Source organism: Protopterus annectens, chromosome 13.part0, assembly GCF_019279795.1.
Source record: "Protopterus annectens isolate FY-2018-M chromosome 13.part0, PAN1.0, whole genome shotgun sequence".
Lineage (NCBI taxonomy): Eukaryota > Metazoa > Chordata > Ceratodontiformes > Protopteridae > Protopterus > Protopterus annectens.
The window spans coordinates 1255272025-1255279524 of NC_056747.1; the positions used below are offsets into that span (position 1 = coordinate 1255272025).

General features: G+C 41.8%; 1 protein-coding gene across 1 annotated transcript in view; it reads right to left on the bottom strand.

The window, feature by feature from the left end:
- Positions 1-7500, bottom strand: part of TBKBP1 (TBK1 binding protein 1) — a 2809732-nt gene that overhangs the window by 2506650 nt on the left and 295582 nt on the right. The gene's annotated exons all lie outside the window — the stretch shown is intronic.

A 7500-nucleotide genomic window follows, 5' to 3' on the forward strand; every position in this document is an offset into this window, starting at 1 on the left:
GACAAAGTTCAGGAAGGGTATACTCTCATTGATGTTGTCAAGAAATATTTCCAGCTGGTCGGCAGTTCCGACCCACACAAAGAAAACGTCGTCAATGTATCTATGGTACAGTCTAGTGAATTCAAAGCCTTGTAGGTGGATTAGTGTTTCCAGTTCCCAAGTTGCCAGTACTAAGTTAGCGTATGCAGGAGCCATACGCGAACCCATGGCAACCCCTCTAGTTTGTTGGTATACTTTCCCATTAAAGTGGAAGAAATTGTTTTTGAGCACAGTCTCAATTAATGAGGTGATGCACATGATTCTGTCCTGTGGAAGCTTCGCAAACTTATGTAAATAGCGTTTAACAGAAGCAATTCCTTCTGTATGTGGAATGTTCATGTATAAGGAAACCACATCCAGAGTGACAAAGATGCAATCTCGTAGGTCCAGGTTAGCTTCAAACAAAATGTTTAAAAAAGACCAAGAATCTTTAATGTAGAACCTGGTTTTTTGAACCAACGGGTTTAGGCAGCAGTCTAGGTACTCGGAGATGTTCTCCGTTTTAGTCTTTTTATTAGAAATGATGTGGCGGAACGGAGGGTTGTCAGGGTTTTTATGAATCTTGGGAATGCCAAAACATTTCCCTAGGCTAGGATCACACACAGACATAAAGACATATTCTTCCAAAGAAATGTACTGATCATTGTGTAAGGATTTAAGCAATTGATCAATAATTTTGAAACTGTTTTGAATAGTATTAATCGTAACTTGTTTGAAAAAATCACTGTTACACAGGTCAGATTCCATGGTGGCAATGTAAGTGGTTTGTTCCATGAGGACAACACCAGTCCCTTTGTCCGCTTTCATAACTCGTAGAGTCAAATCTGAGGACAGTTCTTTCAGCGCTGTGAATTCAGCATGAGACAGGTTGAACCATTTATCAGGAGCGGCACTAGTAGCCAGAGATCTAAAGTCTTTTTCACACACTTTAAGGAAAGTGGCTAGAGTACCGTTTAACACTGGGTTAAAGGTGCTTTGTTTCCTGCAAGTGGGAAGTAGCGAAGAATCATCGTGTGAGGTAGAGGAGTCTGAATCTTGATTCGGGGCTTTGTCATGAAAGAAGCACTTCAAATTCAGTTTACGCACGTATAAGCGTAAATCCAGTAGTAAATCTGTCAGGGAAGTGCGATGTGCGGGAATAAAGGTAAATCCCCTGTTCAACACACTGAGGTGATCAGCAGAAAAGTTGCGGTCTGTTAAATTGAAAACAGAACAACTGGCAGACATGTCAGAGGGTGCTGGGGGGTCCAGGATGTCAGATGAGCCAGGAATGGAAGTAGAGGCTTCATTCAAGTGTAAGTGGTTACTGGAAAGTGTAGAAAAGTCTGTTGCTACAGTCGAGGATTGTTTCGTGTGGGCATGGGACTGCCCAAATTCGGGAATCTGTTGGCTCCTCTGCGGCGTAAAGGTCCTCCTCCCCTCCCCCTCGGTGCATGAGAAGGAGATTGGAACCGAGGTGTCAAATGGCCTGCGGATAAAAAAGGCTGAGGAGGAGAGTTTAAGTTAAGAACAACATCCGTGGTGCCATCGGAATAATGATTAAAAGGTGGAGGGGGTGGGGGTGGAGAAGTATTCCTTTCAGACATAAAATTATCCGAAACTGGGTGAGGCAGGTGTGAATGGGGAGCTGTAAATCTTTGGAATGTCTGGTGAAACCTGCCTGGATGATGAGAGTGGACTGGGTAGAAATCCTGTTCGTACTGGTTTCTAATCGGAAAAGCAGTTCCGTTGCTGTACTGCCATAGATCGCGTTGAATTTTCTTCTTTTTAGTGTAGAATAAAGAAGAGGCATGTCGGGACACTCTTGTAGAAATGCCATCATATAACGGACGGAAAACATGAAAGTCCGGGTGGTCAAGCACGAATTGGTGCAGATCTTTAATTTGTTTACTTAGGTCATCCAATTTTATGCAGTTATGTCTAATGAGAATTTTCAGAGATTGAATCCCAGAATCATTGAATAAATCAGTGAGTTCCGAATATAAAGGAGAATCCAGAACTGTTTTATTCGGATATCTATACAGCCTTAGTCCTTGGGGGACTATATTATGGAAAATGCATGCATCCAGATAAAGGTTGTCATAGTGGATGCTCTTGTAAGCCAGTAGCAGTCTTTCCAAGCGATACATGTTGGTTTTACAGTCACGCAATGAGTAAGTTCCATTCCGATTTGCTTCCAGGTGTCTTGTCTGAAAAGAAGATGGGGTTCCATTCTCAGTGAAAGGGTTCGATCTGTCATTTTCGTGAAGCAAATGTAGTAAGGACGGAAATTCAGGTTGTCGAGAAGAAGATGTAGTTGTAGATGTAGGTCTGTTACACGGAACCCTAAAATCCGGTGGACCATTAGAGGACTGGGATTCTGAGGACGTCCCGGACGAGGAATCCGTGGAAGAGGGCTGCGTAGAAAAGTTGGAAGCCTGGGACAGAGGTGGTGGATCCGAATTCTGTCTGAAGGCAGTAATAAAATCTTTACATTGGTTAAGAAGACTTTGCGTCTTAGTAGTAGACTCTGAGAGGCTGGTTAGTAATCTTTCCAGGTTGTCAGACTGAAGAATAGGTATACGATTCGAAGTTAAATTCTGGCCATTAATGCCAAGCTCCTGGTTATTCCCAACATCCATAATGCCGAAAGCACAGAAAACTTATAAACTCTAAAAACACTGTTGCAAGTAAAATAGAAGAAACAAAACAAATGAAAAACTTAAAACTTCTACGGCATTGGAAATGAGACACGACTCAGGAGCAGGTAGTTTTAAGCGCTTTCATTCCGTAACATCAAGGAACTTCATCAGAAAACAAAAGATAAAACAATGAGTATAGAATATATATACAACAAAATGTCGTAAAAAGGTAATAAAAAAGTCTTAGGTCTAACAGTGACCAATCAGTGAATAGTGTATAAAGTATTCTAACCAATGTATGTAACAGCATGTCTTGCTTAGGAGTGGTTAACTAGATATACTGTAAAGGAATACAACCAATCAAAGATAAACCTATTAAAAAATGGCATGAAACCAAAATAACCAATCAATGAGGTCAGGTGCAATAAAGTAGCGAATCAATGAGGTCAGGTGCAATAAAGTAGCGAATCACTAATGTGCTAGTAGTAAAAAATTATTAAAGTTAGCTAAAGGAATGCAGCAGCATTAAGGTAAATATGTACAACGTCAGCTAAAAAGTTCGAAGACAGTAAGCGTAAGCAGTGTAAACAATATAAAAACCGTCTGTCATTGTCCCAGTATATGAAATACAAAGAGTCATTGAGTAGCAAGGCAGCATCGGAGATCAAAAATCAGTACAGGAGTACAAGTTTTCAGGCAAATTCAGTGTCCAGCAGTAGTTGTTCAAACTAAGTGGAATAGGCTGTAAAAAATAATAAATAGCAAATGCAGACATGAAACAAAGCAAGAAAAATTGGAAACTGTAAATTTAGTCCTGCCAGCGCAGAACACACTTCAGATTTAGAGTGTCATTGAGTCCAGGAGAGCAGTCCGCAGCCAAGCGTAACTGCCATTTTAGTTCTTTCACCTCAAGTAGGGTGGAATAATCCCCGAAAAAAAGTTCAACTTGTTCCAGGACAAATTAAAAAAACTTCGAGAAGTTCGAGCAAGAACTGGCGTGCGCTGCCAGGGCATTTCTGTCATCATTAGCCCTGATAGCGCCGTAGTGTTCCTTTATTCTGTCAGACAATTTACGGCTAGTCTTGCCGATGTAAAAGTGATGACAAGATTCGCAGATGGCAGCATAAACAATATTTCTGCTGTTGCAGTCATAACGGTGTTTGAAAACCACTGAAAAATTAATGTGTGTGAAAGTGTAACTGGTGTCTGTTACAATGTATTTGCAGCAAACACATTTCGTGCAGGGAAACATGCCCGGGGGGTCAGTGGTATTGCAAACCGTGTCAGGAGAGAAGGCAGAATCTCTGTTTTCCAGCATGGATCTGATGGTACGTGTTTTTTTATAAGTGAACAGTGGCTGATTTCCCAGTATTGCGTTTAAGTTGTCTGTGCACGTAACAATGTTCCAGTTCTTGGAAATAGATTGCTTGATAGAGTACATATCTCTGCTGATCGGGATTGGAAAGCTAAGAGTTCTGTTGGTAGGTAAGTCACTGTTAATGGGAGTGGATGGGGAGAAGCCGTACTGCAGGATGGGCTGATATTTCGTGTGTCTGGCTTCCGAAACCAAATTACGTAGATTCTTGATTAATCCATCTGGGTAATGTTTTTGCAGGAAAAGTCTGTGGAGGTAGTCCACCCGGACTTTCATGTTTTCCGTCCGTTATATGATGGCATTTCTACAAGAGTGTCCCGACATAGCTCTTCTTTATTCTACACTAAAAAGAAGAAAATTCAACGCGATCTATGGCAGTACAGCAACGGAACTGCTTTTCCGATTAGAAACCAGTATGAACAGGATTTCTACCCAGTCCACTCTCATCATCCAGGCAGGTTTCACCAGACATTCCAAAGATTTACAGCTCCCCATTCACACCTGCCTCACCCAGGATAATTTTATGTCTGAAAGGAATACCTCTCCACCCCCACCCCCTCCACCTTTTAATCATTATTCCGATGGCACCACGGATGTTGTTCTTAACTTAAACTCTCCTCCTCAGCCTTTTTTATCCGCAGGCCATTTGACACCTCGGTTCCAATCTCCTTCTCATGCACCGAGGGGGAGGGGAGGAGGACCGTTACGCCGCAGAGGAGCCAGCAGATTCCCGAATTTGGGCAGTCCCATGCCCACACGAAACAATCCTCGACTGTAACAACAGACTTTTCTACACTTTCCAGTGACCACTTACTCTTGAATGAAGCCTCTACTTCCATTCCTGGCTCATCTGACATCCAGGACCTCCCAGCACCCTCTGACATGTCTGCCAGTTGTTCTGTTTTCAATTTAACAGACCGCAACTTTTCTGCTAATCACCTCAGTGTGTTGAACAGGGGATTTACCTTTATTCCCGCACATCGCACTTCCCTGACAGATTTGCTACTGGATTTACGCTTATACGTGCGTAAACTGAATTTGAAATGCTTCTTTTATGACAAAGCCCCGAATCATGATTCAGACTCCTCTGCCTCACACGATAATTCTTCGCTACTTCCCATTTGCAGGAAACAAAGCACCTTTAACCCAGTTTTAAACGGTACTCTAGCCACTTTCCTTAAAGTGTGTGAAAAAGACTTTAGATCTCTGGCTTCTGGTGCCGCTCCTGATAAATGGTTCAACCTGTCTCATGCTGAATTCACTGCGCTGAAAGAACTGTCCTCAGATTTGACTCTACGAGTTATGAAAGCGGACAAAGGGACTGGTGTTGTCCTCATGGAACAAACCACTTACATTGCCACCATGGAATCTGACCTGTGCAACAGTGATTTTTTCAAACAAGTTACGATTAATACTATTCAAAGCAGTTTCAAAATTATTGATCAATTGCTTAAATCCTTACACAATGATCAGTACATTTCTTTGGAAGAATATGTCTTTATGTCTGTGTGTGATCCTAGCCTAGGGAAATGTTTTGGCATTCCCAAGATTCATAAAAACCCTGACAACCCTCCGTTCCGCCATATCATTTCTAATAAAAAGACTAAAACGGAGAACATCTCCGAGTACCTAGACTGCTGCCTAAACCCGTTAGTTCAAAAAACCAGGTTCTACATTAAAGATTCTTGGTCCTTTTTAAACATTTTGTTCGAAGCTAACCTGGACCTACGAGATTGCATCTTTGTCACTCTGGATGTGGTTTCCTTATACATGAACATTCCACATACAGAAGGAATTGCTTCTGTTAAACGCTATTTACATAAGTTTGCGAAGCTTCCACAGGACAGAATCATGTGTATCACCTCATTAATTGAGACTGTGCTCAAAAACAATTTCTTCCACTTTAATGGTAAAGTATACCAACAAACTAGAGGGGTTGCCATGGGTTCGCGTATGGCTCCTGCATACGCTAACTTAGTACTGGCAACTTGGGAACTGGAAACACTAATCCACCTACAAGGCTTTGAATTCACTAGACTGTACCATAGATACATTGACGACGTTTTCTTTGTGTGGGTCGGAACTGCCGACCAGCTGGAAATATTTCTTGACAACATCAATGAGAGTATACCCTTCCTGAACTTTGTCAAATCAGATTGCGGTCCTTCAGTCTCCTTTCTTGACACTACCATTTCCATTGACCAAATCAGTAAATGTCTGAAGTCCAACATTCACCGTAAAAGTACTTACAGGAACAACTTTCTGGACTTCACTTCTCAGCATCCCTTCCACATGAAGAAAAATGTTATTAAAGGTCAATTTATCCGACTGTCCCGCATTATCAGTGATGACTGCGTGTTCTCCAAGGAATGTGACTACCTCCACAGACTTTTCCTGCAAAAACATTACCCAGATGGATTAATCAAGAATCTACGTAATTTGGTTTCGGAAGCCAGACACACTAAATATCAGCCCATCCTGCAGTACGGCTTCTCCCCATCCACTCCCATTAACAGTGACTTACCTACCAACAGAACTCTTAGCTTTCCAATCCCGATCAGCAGAGATATGTACTCTATCAAGCAATCTATTTCCAAGAACTGGAACATTGTTACGTGCACAGACAACTTAAACGCAATACTGGGAAATCAGCCACTGTTCACTTATAAAAAAACACGTACCATCAGATCCATGCTGGAAAACAGAGATTCTGCCTTCTCTCCTGACACGGTTTGCAATACCACTGACCCCCCGGGCATGTTTCCCTGCACGAAATGTGTTTGCTGCAAATACATTGTAACAGACACCAGTTACACTTTCACACACATTAATTTTTCAGTGGTTTTCAAACACCGTTATGACTGCAACAGCAGAAATATTGTTTATGCTGCCATCTGCGAATCTTGTCATCACTTTTACATCGGCAAGACTTGCCGTAAATTGTCTGACAGAATAAAGGAACACTACGGCGCTATCAGGGCTAATGATGACAGAAATGCCCTGGCAGCGCACGCCAGTTCCTGTTCGAACTTCTCGAAGTTTTTATTTTTTGTCCTCGAACAGGTGGAACTTTTCTTCGGAGATTACGCCACTCTCCTCGAGGTTAAAGAACTTAAATGGCAGTTGCGCCTGGCAGCGGACAGCACTCCTGGACTCAATGACAATCTTAATCTGAAGTGTGTTCTGCGCTGGCAGGACTAAATTTACAGTTTCCAATTTTTCGTGCTTTGTTTCATGTCTGCATTTGCTATTTATTATTTTTTACAGCCTATTCCACTTACTTTGAACAACTACTGCTGGACACTGAATTTGCCTGTAAACTTGTACTCCTGTACTGATTTTTGATCTCCGATGCTGCTTTGATACTCAATGACTCTTTGTATTTCATATACTGGGACAATGACAGACGGTTTTGTACTATTTACACTGCTTATGCTTACTGTCTTCGATCTTTTCAGCTGATGT